The sequence below is a fragment of the Mesoplodon mirus genome (genome assembly GCF_964341445.2).
Source record: "Mesoplodon mirus genome assembly, chromosome: 19".
In the NCBI taxonomy this organism is placed as follows: domain Eukaryota; kingdom Metazoa; phylum Chordata; class Mammalia; order Artiodactyla; family Ziphiidae; genus Mesoplodon; species Mesoplodon mirus.
In genome coordinates this window covers 55,889,967-55,906,711 of record NC_138995.1, presented here as the reverse complement: position 1 = coordinate 55,906,711, position 16,745 = coordinate 55,889,967, and the positions used below count along the sequence as shown (strand labels likewise).

Genomic DNA, 16,745 nt, shown 5'->3' with positions numbered 1-16,745 from the left:
CATGGCCGCTGGGCCTGTGCGTCCGGAGCCTGTGCTCCGCAGCGGGAGAGGCCACAGCAGTGAGAGGCCCGCGTACAGCAGAAAAAAAAAAAAAAAAAAAAAAAGAAAGATTCTCCCACTCCCAAGATGGAAAGAAATTCATTCATGGATTCTTCTAGTTGTTGTGTTTCTATTTTTACACAGGGATTTAGGGATTTCTGAGTCATCTGCAGTTTATGCCGGTACATGGTGTGAGGACTGGGTCCAATTTTATACATATATGTATACACACACACACACACGGAGTCTCTATTTAAAAAAATATTGAGATTTTAAAATTGGGATTTAATTCACATACCATAAAATTAACGCTTTTTTTTTTTTTTTTTCGGTACTCAGGCCTCTCACTGCTGTGGCTTCTCCCGTTGCGGAGCACAGGCTCCGGACGCGCAGGCTCAGCGGCCATGGCTCACGGGCCTAGCTCCGCGGCATGTGGGATCTTCCCGGACCGGGGCACGAACCCGTGTCCCCTACATCGACAGGCGGACTCTCAACCACTGCGCCACCAGGGAAGCCCAAAATTAACTCTTTTAATGTGTACAATTTAGTGGGTTTTAGTATTTCACAAAGTTGTGCAGCCGTCATCGCTACAATCTATATATGTACATATCTATGTATGTATATATCTGTTTGCTTTTCTCCAAATGTCTATCTAGTCTCAGCGCCACGTATTAAAAACTCCATCTTTCTGCCAGAGATTTGAGATGCTGCAGTTGTTACTAAATTTCTGGGTGTTCGGGGTCCAATTACGTTCCATTGGTCTGCTTGTCCATCTGTTTCGATGTGTGGGAAGTCTGCTAACTACAGCCCTGGCCTAGGATTCTGGAGGGGGCGGGGGTGGGGGTGGGGAACGACGGACATGTGGCCACGCCTCTTCAAGGCCTTCAGTCAAGTTCTGTTACGAAGAAACCGTGCCCTATTCCAGCTCACCAACAGAGATAAAAGCTTTAATCCCCAGCGACTGAGAAAAAACCAACTGGGCAGGAAGATGGTCAGCAGGAAACCCTGGGAAGGAGAGGTACCAAGGATCAAGACACCCCCCATTCTTGAGTCCCCCATCTCCTCTCCTGGCTCCCCAGCCCGGGGTGGGGGCCCGCCCCTTCTCTGGACGTCTCCCCCTTTCTGAGGGCTAGTGGACCCGGGCCAGGGACTGTCGCATCCAGCTCTCTGACTAGGATTGCCTCAGGAAAGCACCTGCACAGCGTGGCGGAGGCACTCAGGGGTTTGGGAGGTGAGGCCAAGTGTGTCCAACGCCTGCCAAGCGAAGTCCTCGGGACTCACCACGAGCAGCCCGCTTTTCAAGGGATTTGTTTCAACCAAAAAGGGGCTCACTGTTTGCAGGCAGGAAGGGGGTCAAGAAAAAGAACTCCCCTCCCCCTAAGCCTAAGTTCCCAGGCCCCCTCCGAGAGTCCCTGAGTCCCACTCCCCTTGCCGACCACGCCCCGGCCACGCCTTCGAGGCCACGCCTTCGAGGCCACGCCCCCTCGAGAACCCACCGCTTCCGATCGTGGCTCCAAGGTAACTCATCTTATTCTTTTTTTTTTTAGGTCCTTCCTTCCTTCCTTCTTTCCTCCCTCCCTTCCCTCCTTCCGTTCTATTTTATTGAAGTATAGTTGATTTACATCCACTGAAGCTCTTCTGAGTCTGAGTCTCGGTCCTCTCTCAGACGCACCCCCCGACCCCACCCCCGCCCCGCCCCTGCTCCTAAGACCTTCAGCTGTCTCTAAGCTCCTCCCCCCTCAGAGCCCTCCCCTTCTGAGCTGCCACTGTTGTCCCTTTTGAGCTCAGTCCCCGCGGAGTCAGGCACCTGCACAGTGACCCCCTCGGAGTGGTACTCTGCGCCCACCGCCACGGAGAAGCTTCGCACAAAGGCCTGCGGAGAAGGAGAAAGAGGGTCCCAGGACCAAGAGCTTTCCCTGTGCAAACTCCTCCAGCCCGCCCTTGCCCCAGCGCCGTCCCTGATCCTAGAACACTCTACCGCCAGGAGGGGCCCCTCCCTCAGGGCCCAAGTCCTCCCCGTAATGCCTGAAAGCTTCCTTGCTCTAAGCCCTCCCTCTGTTCCCATACACTCACTCTCCATTCCAGCCGGGCCAGTCTCTGAATTCCCTTTCTCCCACCTCATGGGTTCTCTTGACCCCTAGCCTCTGTTTCTCTTAAAAAACGAACAAAAAACCTGGCTTGTCCACTGGGCTGTGCCCCAGATGTCTGTCTGAACTATTATTGGCCTCAGACTCAGGTGGCACATTACACACATGCATGCAAGCCTTTTCCACCATAACCTTCAGTGCCAGAATTAAGGGCTACTGCAGGAATTCCAGCATGGCAGCCAGCCCTTGCCTGATCTGTGGGTCTGGGTACCTTGGTGGCTGCATACACTGCTGCAAATGGATAAGGGCTCCTGTCAGTTATTGAAGATATGTTGATGATGATACCTTTGCCCCTGGAGGAGGAAGCATCATTTGGAAGGTAGTCATTGCCAGGGAACAGAGGGTCCCAGTGATTTCCCCACCTCCACCCCTTAGTCACTGTCCTAATTTGAGAAAGATCAGAGAGACGGGGAAGAATTGGAAATGTGGATGGGACAGCTGGGGAATGGAAAAAGCCCGGAGGTTGGATGGGGGAAGATCCAGAGTGAAAGACAAAGAGACTGCGGCTTACCTGGTGACCATGTGGGGCAGGACGATTCCAGTCATCTGCAGGACGAATGGAGAGGACCCTGTCTTTCCCTTTCCACTGCTTTCACCTGCCCAGACTCCTGCCCCCTCCTCAAGTTCACTCCTATCCCCCTACCTTCCCTCAGGGAATATTCCTCTAGCACTTCCTCTATGCCAGGCCCAGTTCTGGGGGATGCTGGGGACCACCGAGAGTGGTCAGAGCTCGCTGACCTTGGACCCAGTCCCTCCTAGCCCCGACTCACCTGGACCACAGACATCATGTTGCAGTTTATAACATCCAAGAATTTCTGGGGGAAGAAAATGGAACCAATCAGTTCTTCCCTTCACCAGCCCTGCCACAACTCTGATATTTTCTAGTTTACTTTTCTTTTAATATGGAACACATTTTTTTTTTTTTTTTTTTTTTTTTGTGGTACGCGAGCCTCTCACTGTTATGGCCTCTCCCGTTGTGGAGCACAGGCTCCGGATGCGCAGGCTCAGCGGCCATGGCTCACAGGCCCCGCCGCTCCGCGGCATGTGGGATCTTCCCGGACCGGGGCACGAATCCGTGTCCCCTGCATCGGCAGGCGGACTCTCAACCACTGCGCCACCAGGGAAGCCCCTGGAACACATTTTAAAAACGTAGCATCTACTAGAATTTAAAATGCACATAAACTTTGACACATCAACTCCACTCTGGAAATTTATTCCTTTCTAAGATACTCACACATGTGGGAACTGCATATGTCCAAAGATATTCATTACAACACAATTTGTAGTCACATATACTAGGAAAGATCCTGAATGCCCATCAATACTGGGATGACTAAATAAACACAGGGTAGCCAATGGATGGATCACTGAGCACCAGGTAAAAAGAATGGGTCAGCTAATTATTCTGATTAGAATAATCCCCAAGATACATGCCTACCTGTGAAAGGTAAAGTGCAGAACAATAGGCTGCCGCCATCTGGATAAAATATACATACTTCTCTATGCACAGAGAAAAAAAACTACCACATTTTAAATTGGGGGTCACTTTTGGGGGATAGGATTGGAGGGAGAAGGGAAATTTTCACTTTCATTTCATAAACTTCTCTCTTTGGATTTTTTGATCAGTAAAGTTTTTTTTTATAAATGTATACCATACACATACCAAAGTGCATAAATCTTTAGTGTAAAAAATGAACACAAATCTTTAGCCTCTACCCACATAAAGAAAGTATTGACAGTTTCCCAGATTCTTCATCTCCTGCAGTCATTACGCTTGCCTCTTCCCCAGTTAACCACTGTCTTGACCTCTAACACACTGTAGAAGAGTTTTGTTCAGTTCTGAACTTCATTTAAGTGGAATCATTGAGTATGTATGCTTTTATCTCTGGCTTTGTCTGCTAAAATTATGTTTATAAGATTCTTCCATGTTATGTGTAGCAGAAGTTCATTCATGTTCACTGCTATAATGTTCCATCATATGAAGGCGGCATGCTTTATTTCTCTAATCAAACCACTCCTGGGCATATATCCAGAGAAAACCATAATTCGAAAAGATACATGCACCCCAATGTTCATAGCAGCACTTTACACAATAGCCAAGACATGGAAATAACCTAAATGTCCATTGACAGAGGAATGGATAAAGAAGATGTGGTACATGTATACAGTGGAATACCACTCAACCATAAAAAAGAATGAAATAATGCCATTTGCAGCAACATGGATGGACCTAGAGATTATCATACTAAGTGAAATAAGTCAGACAGAGAAAAACAAATATATGATATCACTTATATGTGGAATCTAAAAAGATGATACAAATGAACTTATTTATGAACCAGAAACAGACTTGCAGACTTTGAAAACAAGCTTATGGTTACCAAAAGGGAAAGGAAGGGGGGAAGGATAAATTAGGAGGCTGGGATTAACATATACACATTACTACATATAAAACAGATAAACAACAAGGTCCTACTGTAGAGCACAGGGAACTCTCCTCAATATTCTGTAATAACCTAAATGGGAAAATACTCTGAAAAAGAATGAATATATGTATATGTATAGCTGAACCACTTTGCTATACACCTGAAACTAACACAATATTGTAAATCAACTACACCCCAGTATAAAATAAAAATTAAATTAAAAAATATTTAAATTCCAAAAAAAAAGAGGAAGAATTCCAGTTGTTCCACATCCCCAACAACACTTGGCACTGACAATATTTTTAGCATTGACCATTTTAGTGGCTGTGTAGTTGTAGCTCACTCTGGTTTTAATCTGCAGTACCCTAATAAGAATGAGGTTTATTTTTGAAAAGTTCAGTGTAGGGCTTCCCTGGTGGTGTAGTGTAGGTGTACAGTTGTACAGTTGAAGAATCCACCTGCCAATGCAGGGGACATGGATTGGAGCCCTGGTCTGGTAAGATCCCACATGCCGCGGAGCAACTAAGCCTGTGCGCCACAACTACTGAGCCTGCACTCTAGAGCCCGTGAGCCACAACTGCTGAAGCCTGTGCGCCTAGACCCCGTGCTCCGCAAGAAGAGAAGCCACCGCAATGAGAAGCCCGCGCACTGCAACGAAGAGTAGCCCCCGCTCACGGCAACTAGAGAAAGCCTGCGCGCAGCAACGAAAACCCAATGCAGCCAGAAATAAATAAATAAAATAAACAAATTTATTTTATTAAAAAAGGCTAAAAAAAAAAGTTCAATGCAGCAAGAAGATATAACAATTATAAAGATATACAGACCTAACAACAGAGCCCCAAAATATGTGAAGCAAAACACCATATACAAAAAACTCTAAATGGATAAAAGTCCTAAATGTAAGAGCTAAAATTACAAAAACTCTTGAAAGAAAACAGAGGAAAAGCTTTATGACATTGGGTTCGGCAATGATTTCTCGGATGATACCAAAAGCACAAGCAGCAAAAGAAAAATAGATAAACTGTACTTCATCAAAATTAAAACCTTTTGTACATTAAAAGATACTATCAACAGAGTGAAAAGGCAACTTGCAAACTGGCAGAAAATTTATAATCATTCATTTGATAAGGGATTAATAACCATAATATATAAAGAGCTTCTACAACTCAAACACCAATGGGTCAAAGAAGAAATCACAAAGAAAACTTAAAAATACTTTGAGACAAATGAAAATAGAAATTAAAACACAACATACCAAATTTACATTTATCTAGATTGGCTAAGAAAAAAAATACTGAAATTACTAAAATCAGAAATGAAAGTGGGGGCCTCCCTGGTGGCGCAGTGGTTGAGAGTCCGCCTGCCGATGCAGGGGATACGGGTTCGTGCCCCGGTCTGGGAGGATCCCATATGCCGCGGAGCGGCTGGGCCCGTGAGCCATGGCCGCTGGGCCTGCGCGTCCGGAGCCTGTGCTCCGCAACGGGAGAGGCCACAACAGTGAGAGGCCCGCATACCGCAAAAAAAGAAAAAAAAAAAAAAAGAAATGAAAGTGGGACATTACTACTGATTCCACAGAAATAAAAAGGATTATAAGAGAGTACTATGAACAACTGTACACCTATAAATTGGATAATCTAGATGAAATAGATAAGTTCCTAGAAACACAAAACCTACTATGACTCAATCAGGAGGAAATAGAAAATCTGAATAGACCCATAACTAGTAAGGAGATTGGACCAATAATCAAAAATTTCCCAAGAAAGAAAATTCCTGGATAGATGACTTTGCTGATGAATTCTACCAAACATTTAAAGAAGAACTAATGCCAATTCTTCTCAAACTCTTCCAAAACATTGAAGAGGAGACAACACTTCTTAACTTATTCTATGAAGCCAGCATTGCCCTGATACCAAAGTCAAAGACACTATAAGAAGGGAAATCTACAGACCAATATCCCTCATGAACATTGACACAAAAATCCTCAACAAAATGCTAGCAAATTGAATTCAACAGCATACCAAAAGGATTATACACCATGACCAAGTGGGATTTGTTCCTAGAATGCAAGGATGGTTCAATATACAAAAATTGACTAATGTAACACAACACATTAACAGAATAAAGAAAAAAATCACATGATCACCTCAACTGATGCAGAAAAGTATTTGACAAAATTCAACACCTTTCACAATTAAAACATTCAATAAACTAGGAATGGAAGGAAACTATCTCAACATAATAAAGATATGAATAATGCACATAAAATAATACATATAATAATATGAAAAGCCCACAGCTAACATCACACTCAATGGTGAAATACTGAAAGCATTTTCTGCTTTTGCCATTTCTATTCAACACAGTACTGGAAGTTCTAGCCAGAGCAACTAAGCAAGAAAAGAAGTCAAAGGTATTCAAACTGAAAAGGAAGAAGTAAAATTATCTCTGTTTGCAGATGATATGATCTTCCATGTAGAAAATCTTAAAGATTCCACAAAAAAGTGAAAACTAATAAGCAAACTCACGAAGAAGTGGGATACAAAATCAACACCAAAAACTCAGTTGCATTTCTATACATGAACAATGAACAGCCCAAAAGTGAAGTTATGAAAACAATTCCATTTGCAATAGCATCAAAAAGAATAAGAGAATAAATACACTTAGGAATTAACTTAACCAAGGAAGAAAGACATATACTGAAAACTATAAAACATTACTGAAAGATATTAGAGAAGAGATACAAATTGGAAAGACATCCCATATACATGGGTTGGAAGACTTAATATTGCTAAGATGTCAGTACTACCCAAAGTGATGTACAGATTCAATGCAATCACTATCAAAATCCTAACAGCATTTTTGCAGAAATAGAAAAACCCAGCCCAAAATTGATATGGAATCTCAAGGGACCCTGAGATTAGCCAGACTAATCTCACATCATCATTTCCACTTCTGGGTATATGCCCAAAAGAATTAAAAGCAGGTACCCAAACAGATATTTGTACACCAACAGTTCATAGCAGCATTACGCACAGCAGCCAAAAGGTGGAAACAACCCAAGTGTCTATCAACAGATGAAGAGGTAAACAAAATGTGGTATATACATATGATGGAATATTATTCAGCCTTAAAAAGAAAGAAAATTGGGACACATGCTACAACATGGATGAGCCCTGAAAATATTTTGCTAAATGAAATAAACCAGGCACAAAAGGACAGATATTGTATGATTCCACTTATATGAGGCACCTAGAAGAATCAAATTCATAGAGACAGAAAGCAGCATGGTGGTTTCCAGGACCTGTGGGTAGGGAGGAATGGGCAGCGGGCGTTACTGTTTAATAGGTAAAGAGTTGAAAAAATCCTGGAGATGGCTGGTGGTGATTGTTTCACAACAATCTGAATGTACATAATACCCCTGAACTGTACACTTCAATATAGTTAAAAATGACAAAATTTAAGTTATGTATATTTGCCATAACTTAAAAATAAAGAAAATAAAAAGAATGAAGTTCTGATACTTGCTAACAACATGGATGAAACTGAAAACATTCTGCTAAGTGAAATAAGCCAGACACAAAAGGAAAACTATTCTATGATTTCACTTGTATGAGGTATCTAGAATTAGCAAGTTCACAGAGACAGAAAGTAGAGATAGATGCTACCGGGGTGGGGAATAGGGAAAAATGTCGGGATACTGCTTAACAGGACCAGAGTTTCTGTTTGGGATGATGAAAAAGTTCTGGAAACAGACAGGGGTGACAGCTGTACAACACTGTGAATGTATTTAATGCCACTGAGTTGCACACTTTAAAATGGTTAAAATGGCAAGTTTTATGTTACATATGTTACAATTCTTTTAAAAAAATCTATGCTATTTCCATTATCTTGGTTACATGTGGACCTCATTACATTATCTATTATTTCTCTTGATTTCAATCACGATTTTTCTTCTAATATTCCTGGTTATATTTTGTTGACTGCTGGATATTTAATATTTTAAAAAATCGTATTGCTAATTCGAGTCCCTGGACTACATCGTTTTTCTCTAAAAATGGTTTGGTTTGGTTTTGCTTCTCCCCGGCAGCTAAACTAGGGGGCGCTAAAATATCAGATCAACTTAATCCCGACGGGAATTGAGATCATTTAAAAGCTGGCTTCAGTTCCTATGAAACCTACTTTACCCTAACTCCTGGATTATAGTTTTCAGGATCCCAGCCTAAAGCCTGGGATGTTTTCCAAAGCTTTGCACTACATTATTTGTTGCAGCTCGCACACTATGTTGAAAGGTCTGCTTTGCCTCTTAAACGCTCATCCACTTTGAAGGGAAATGCTTCAAATGTCAGATTCCCCCCTCTTGGATTCTTTCTTCTCTCAAATCTTGGTGCGACAATTCCTCATTGCCTTAGTAGTTTGATGCCTTCAAAAAGTTATTTTAAAAATATTTTATCCAGCTCTCCTAATCGTTCTCATTTACAGGGTTAGTCTTAAACCACAACTTCCTCTAACACCAGAGGCAGAATACACAGACTGCCTCTCTTTACATTTTCTAAAATGAGACTAAGCATTACTTTTTTTTTTTTTTTTTTTTGCGGTACGCGGGCCTCTCACTGTTGTGGCCTCTCCCGCTGCGGAGCACAGGCTCCGGACGCGCAGGCTCAGCGGCCATGGCTCACGGGCCCAGCCGCTCCGCGGCATGCGGGATCTTCCCGGACCGGGGCACGAACCCGCGTCCCCTGCATCGGCAGGCGGACTCTCAACCACTGTGCCACCAGGGAAAACCTATGCATTACTTTTGAAATAATAATATGTAAAATCTAAAAGCCATCCTGATCTCCTATTTTGTCTATGTCTAATAATAATGGCCCACATTTATGGAGCACACAACTTAGGTTTATGTGCATTATTTTATTCCATTGTCGTATCAGCCCTATGAGGTCAGCAAAAATATGGATTCCCATTTTATAGATATGAAACTGAGGCACTGACTTTCCCACGTGGCTCATTTCCCCTTAAAGTTAGCAGACTCAACTTGAACAGTTGTCCCCGTTGGGCACCGCCGAAGGGCGCCCCATGGAAGGAGAGAACTCCTTCACGTCCTAGACATCGTAGATTTGCAGCTCTCAAAACAATGAACAAAGCTAGTGTACCGCGCCGGGTTTTCCAACAGAGGGAGCAGTGTGAGGCAGAGGCACCCGCGGACTAGTGCTCGGTTTTACTCACTTGGCGAAGTCCTCACGGTCGAGCAGTTTCCTCAAGCCAGGTGCATATTGCTTGCCCACATTGTTTACTGAGTGAGAGGGGACAAATTGTTTGTTTCACTCCAACGGTCCCAGGGAGACGGGGTAGGGGCAAAAGGGAGGGCGACCACAGAGAGCTCCGGGTCAGGGTGAGCACGGGGGCGGCTGAGGGCAGCGCTCCTCCCAACAGGCACAGCGACATACTCAGCACTCCGATCTCCAGGTCCTTCAGTCCTGCCTCAATGGCCTCGTAGATCTCCAAGCCTCCGGTGAAATCCACCTGGATGACTCGTGTGCTTTTGCCATGAAGCCTCTCTGGGAAGGGCAGTGGGAGCCAGGCCCTTAGCTGGAATCTGGTCCGACCTCTGCCCGCGTCCCTGTTCAGCCCCAGCCACTACATGATGGCCCCAGATGCATAGATAGCTAGCTCCCCGCACGCGCCTCGGCCACCTACAGACCTCGTCCGGGATCACGCCCCAGACCACGCCCCCAGCCGCGCCCCTGTCTAGCCCCAGCCCTTGACCCAGAACTTTACCCGCTCCCCTCTTCCCCTCCTCACCTATGGCCTTTGCCTCGTGCTCCAACTTGCTCAGGTCTCGACTGATGGGGACGATGCTCAGACCTCTCCCGGCGAGCTGCAGGGGATGCATTCATTTATTTATTCACGAAAGCCACAAATATTTACTGTGTGCTGACAGGGTGCTACAGTGTTATAGGCGCTGTGGATGCAGAGGTGAACAAAAGAGAAATACGAAAGTCTGCCCTCCTGGAGCATGCATTCTGGGGAAAGACTATTCCAGACAGACAGAACAGCAAGTGCAAAGGCCCTTGCACAAAGGCTGGCAGCTTCGAGGACGCCATACAGTCCAGCGTGCACTGAATGAAGTGGCCGGTTGTACAGGAGCCCAGGTCATGGAGCCTCGAATGCCCCAGTAAAGACTCTGGCTTTTATTCTCAGTGACATAAGAATCCAATCATTTTTAAACCTTCCTTCCTTCATGCATTTATTCAAAATGTGTCTATTGAGCCCTTGCTCTTTGCTGGGTGGTGCTGGGGACACAGCATGCCCAAGATAGACCCAGTTTCACTCAGCAGCCAGAGGGTTCTCTCTGAAATACAAACCTGTTCCTGCCTTCCCCTACTCAGAACCTGCCTTGACTCCCCAGTGTCTCTGAGATAAAACTACACTCCTCACCGTGGCCTCAAGTGGCCTGGCTCCGGCCGGAGTCTTCAGCTGTCTCTCCTGCCGGTGGCCCTCTATGGGAATCCAGGCACAGCAGACAGTTCATCTAGTCCCAAGAGCACTCCCTGAATTTTCCTGCCTCTGGGCCTTTGCACATGCTGCTCCTTTTGCCTTGAATGCCCTTCTGCTTGAAACAAAGTCAGCCAGTATTTGTGGAATGGGTGCTCAGCAGCATTTTGCTGCATGTCTGACCCTCTCAACCTGCCTGTCTGAGGGTGACATGTTATGTGGGACTGAGTGTCCATCAGCTTTGGAGGGGGGCTGGGCACAAACATCTCAACAGCTCCAGAGTCTGAGAGGTTGATGATGTGAAGGGCATTTATTCATTCAACAAACATTTGTCCAGAATCTGCTTGTGTCTGGCCTTGTGCTAGTTGGGGCTGACCAGCACAGCCACAGCCCTGCCCTCTTGGGGCTCACAGTGCAGTGCTGGGACAGACCAGTCCCCAGATGGCAATGACTCAGAGTGGCCATCACTACTGGCTGACTTGCATCCAGACACAAATTCTCTCCCTTTCCACCAGGGTTGCCTTTCTATTCATGCACTAGCCTCCCCTCCCTTCTTGTCCACTCAAGGACATCACTCCAGCTTTCTCCCATCTTCCCCCTTCATCAAAACCTCTCCCTCTTCTGGATGATTCCCATCAGCATGAAATCCTACCAGAATCTCTCTCATTTTCTCTGTTCAGGCATTGGCCCATTTCTCATCACACCCCCGCAGTTTACTCAACATTCTAAGAGAGGATTGTTTATCCTGGCTCTCTTACCATACCCTCTTGTACCCAATCCAATCGGTCTCCCACCCCCGCCATGCCACCCAAACCACTCTGGTCACCAATAACTTCCACGATGGTAAACCCAGTGCTGTGTTCTCAGCACCTCCCAATAGCAACTGACACATTCATCACCCCCTCCTCCTGGAAACATTCTTTCCCTGGCTTCCAAGACCTCTCTTCCAACCCTGGTTTTTCCCCCATTCTCAGTTCTTGTGCCATCTCACCTTCTGTACCTCTTAACTTTGGGTGCTCCAGGGAGCACTCTGGGGTGATTCAGACTGTGCTCCCCTTCTCCATCATCACCCACTACCACAGGCACCTCATCTAGTCACACGACTTTAAATGGGATCATTATGTTGATGATGCTTCCACTTGTATCTCCACCCAAACCTCCCCTCTGAACTCCAGAATGGCATTTCCAACTTCTGGAACTTCTCAACTTGGATACCTAATTGGTATCTCAAACTTGGAATGTCCAAAACGAGACTCCTTCCTGTTTCCCCCAAACTTGGTCCTCCCCTCAGTTCAACTCCATCTCAGTAACGGCAGCTGCATTTTTTGACGTATTCTGGTCAAAATTTTTATAGTAATTTATTTTATGAGGCCAGCATTACCCTAATACCAAAAATCAAACAAAGATATTACAAGAAAAGAAAACTATAAACTAATATCTCTCATAAGCTTAGACACAAAAATTCTCAACAAAATATTAGTAAATCAAATCCAGCAATATAGAAAAAGGATAATCAATAATCACCAAGTGGGGTTTATTGCAGGAATGCAGGGTTGGTTCAACATTTGACAAATCAATTGATGTAATGTACTCTATAAACAGAGTAAAGAAGAAAAACCATATGATCACCTCAACAATCACCAAAAAGTTACTTAATAAAAGTCAACCTCCATCCATGATAAAAACTCTCAGCAACCTAGGTATAGAAAGGAACGTCCTTAACCTTATAAAGGTTACATAAATACATACACACATACATACATTTTAAAAACCTACAGCTAACATTATACTTTTTTTTTGCGGTACGCGGGCCTCTCACTGTTGTGGCATCTCCCGTTGCGGAGCACAGGCTCCAGATGTGCAGGCTCAGCGGCCATGGCTCACGGGCCCAGCCGCTCTGCGGCATGTGGGATCTTCCCGGACCAGGGCACGAACCCATGTCCCCTGCACTGGCACGCGGACTCTCAACCACTGCGCCACCAGGGAAGCCCTAACATTATACTTAATGGTTGAAAACTGAATGCTTTTCCTCTAAGATCAGGAACAAGGGAGGATGATGTTCGCTCTTACCACTCCTCTGAACATCGTATTTAATTTCCTGGGCAGTACAATAAAGCAAGAAAAAGAAATAAAAGGTATACAGATTGGAAAGTCAGAAATAAAATTGTCTCTTACACAGATGACATGACTGTCTACATAGAAAATCCCAAGAAATCCACAAAAAAACTACAAGAACGAAGAGCTGAGTTTAGCAAGGTTTCAGGTTACAGGGTCAGAAGTTTGAAGTCATACTCCACATCCAATCTTTTTCATAAATCTTGTCAGTACTACCTTCAAAATCAATCCAAAATCCAAGTACTTCTTATGCCTCTATGCTGTCACCCTGGTGTAAGTCATCAAGATCTCTTGCTTGGATTTTGCAGGAGCTTTTTAATTGATCTCCCTGCTTCCATCCTCACCCCCCTATAGTATCGCATCCCTCTTCAGAACCCATGTCACTCAGTAAATGTTAAAGTCTCCACCATAACCTACCAGATTCCCCATGATCTGCCCTGAAATTGCATCTTTGCCCTCATCTCCTACTGTTCCCCTCTCCCTTTCATTCTGATACAGTCGTAGTGGCCCCTTTCCTGCTTCTCCAACAAGCAATGCTTCCTACCTCAGGGCCTTTGCACTGGCAGTTTCTTCTCCCTGGAAATTCCTTCTCCCAGTTATTCACAAGACTCCCTCCCTCACCTCCTTCTGTTCTTTGCTCAGTGCTGCCTTCTCAGTGACACTTCTAATTATCCTATATAAAAACTGGAACGTGCACATCCCCAGGGCTCCCTGTTCTCCTTTCCTGATTTATTTTTCTCCTTAACTCTTATAACTATTTGATACACTATACATTTCATTTGTTTATCTTATTTACACCTGTCTTCCCTCACTACAACATAAGCTTCATGATGGCAAGGTCTTTTGATTTTTTTAATCTATTTTGTTCACTGCTGTACTCCTGGCACCCAGAAGATGCCTGGCACGTGGAGGTGGTATATAAATATGTTTTGAATGAATAAATCAGGGCAATGATGGGAGAACATCAAGGGTCTGTAGAACCCAGTGTAAACACCCACCCCCACCCTGGGGAGCAGAGGGAAGGCTTCCTGGAGGAGAGGACGTCTGAGGGAACCAGATAAAGCACACAATTCTCAGTCTAATAGGGTTAGCTGACAACAGACAAACAGACAGGAGAAGCTCTCCCACCACACACGCCAAGCCCTGGCTCACCTCATGTGCAAAAGCCTTGCTGATGCCATTGGTGGCTCCTGTCACCACTAGAAAGAGGGCAGGAGGAAAGCACCCCCAGATCCAACCCCCTATCATCCCCTCCACTGTCCCTCTTGGCCCTTTTTGCACCTTTTCTGGGACCCTCCTTCACTGAAGCCCAACCCCTCCTGGTTCGAGAACTTCATGCATTCCACGCCTCCCTTGCCCTGGTTGCTCCAGCCTTCACCTGTCTTTCTTCCAGGAGTCCCTGGCCTCTGCCCTGATTAGGGACCCTCACCTGTCATCTGTCCTCGTTCCTGCTGTCCCCACCCCTACCTGCCTGGCTCGGAGCCCTCCTTCCTCACCTGCCCAGGCTCTGTGCGTCCGGAGCCAGGGCTTGCCCCGGCGTGCCTGGGCAGCAGGTAAACATAGACTGTGTAGCTCGCCCCCCAAGTCGCCCGCAGCAGCAGGCACGTGGCGGCAACCCTCCCCCGACTCTCAGCACATCCCAATCCGACTCCATCACAACCCCAGCCAACAAGTCATCCAACCTAGGGCCAACGAGGCTTTCTTTGGGAGCAGCTATTTCAAGCCTGGCCTGCCTACTCCGCCTTAGCCCCGCCCACACTGCTAGTCAAGAATTCCGCCCCGCCCCTCACTCTAGCCACGCCCAGTGGGGGGGTTTATTCTAACCAGTAGCCTCGCCCACCGGTCCTAGCACCGCCCCTATCTAATTGGGCCACACTTGGGCTTAATGTCTGTCCTGAATCCCTGCAGAGCAGGTGTACATCCAGCCTCCCCTCAGCCCACAGAGCTGGGCAAAGGGTGCCCACAGATGACCACTGTTTGGGTCACTGAACTCAACCTAGATGCTGGTGGGGGCCAGAACTGATAATAGCGATCAGTCACTAGAGGGTTTTGTCAATGCACAGTTTGTCTGAAGAATCTGACCTACAGATTATCTGCTTGGGCAGTGTAAAAGCCAAAGCCCTTACAGCGGCTTTATGTGACCTTCCTCCTCGTTCCTCTTTTGCAAATTCTATTTTTTTTCACTTGTTCTTAGTATTTATCATTTAATAATAAACTATAATTATTATTTAATAATTACGGATATTATTTAATAATAATCATTAAAATTAGAGTTATTATTGTATGATTAAATTATTATTATTTAATAATAAATTATTGTGGTAAAATATACGTAATATCAATTTTACAACGTTAACCCTTTTACAGTGTTTATATAACTCAGCGACATTAGGTATATTCACAGTATTGTGCAACCGTCACCACTATCCACTTCTAGAAGTATTTCATCAACCCTGATAAAAAGAAGACAACAGGTCCCAAATGGAGTCAGTTGTGCTAACCCCCAGGTCAGCAAGACGAGATTTAATAACAAACCTAATTGTAGTTTCAACCCCACCAGAATGTAACCTTTAACCATTCAACCTAGAATAACCTGGTCAGCACTAGTGAGGTAATTCACCCAATAAGCCCTTCCATCCCCTTAGAAGGATGAATTCAAACAATGAATTCTTCACTAAAAAGGTCCTTTTTCCCACCCCCTTTCTGCCTTTAACAACCTTTTCTTTTCTACAGCTCAGTGGAGTTCCTTTCTATTGCTAGATGGGACGCAGCCCGATTCGTGAATCATTGAATAAAGCCAATTTGATCTTTAAATTTACTCAGTTGAATTCTTGTTATTTAACAGATTTGGTGGCAGCAGGGGGACCAAAGGAGACTTCTGACGGCTTTGGGGACAGCAAGAAACACAAGTGCAGTACCCCGTGAATCCTTTGAGCTCACTGTCTTTCTCACCATTTCCGAGGGCCTTGGGTGAGCTTCTCTCGGGTCTGAGTCCTGTTCTGTTTGCGTCAAGCTCATGATCTACTTGGCTTTCCATTTAGTTTCCCATTTGTCTGGAATCACTAGTTCCATGTCGGGAACTGCTGGTGACAGCTACAGTTTCCCATTTGTCTGGAAGATGCCTGCAGTTCCCATTCCTTGGGGTCTGCTGGTTCAGTCCTTTCCCCAGTCCCCAGTTCCATGTTGGGAATTGCTCATGGTATGCACAGGACCTTTTCTTGGCCAGGATGCAGTCACATCTCTGGGCTATTGCCAATACATTAAAGGGCATGTGTTTGTGTGTCTTGTTTTGTATCAATGAGAGTTGTTGCTGACTGGGACCTCGGAGGTCAAAAAGCCACAAAAATTGGTGGGTGTGGATCGAGCACTTAAGGCCTGTTAGAGTGCTCACCACCAAACCCAAAGACATCGGGTTAGGATGAGTTGGTCAAGGAATGGGTTAGATTGACAGTAGGTCACCTACCAATCTCAAGAAAATTTCCATGCAATAAGCTACACTGTAAAATGCAATACAACCCCCAATCCA

The 16,745-nt window shown here is 45.2% G+C and overlaps 1 pseudogene across 1 annotated transcript; it reads right to left on the bottom strand.

Moving 5' to 3' along the window:
* Positions 1-364: 364 nt before the first annotated feature.
* Positions 365-16,237, bottom strand: LOC309794808 (very-long-chain 3-oxoacyl-CoA reductase-B-like; annotated as a pseudogene). Its single transcript, XR_014296233.1, has 12 exons — positions 16,172-16,237; positions 14,716-14,847; positions 14,372-14,418; positions 10,412-10,487; positions 10,057-10,167; positions 9,836-9,846; positions 2,957-3,001; positions 2,698-2,732; positions 2,398-2,479; positions 1,847-1,912; positions 1,234-1,374; positions 365-1,044 (listed from the first exon to the last, which is right to left on the bottom strand). The product of XR_014296233.1 is annotated as a very-long-chain 3-oxoacyl-CoA reductase-B-like (transcript).
* Between the last annotated feature and the right edge of the window lie 508 nt (positions 16,238-16,745).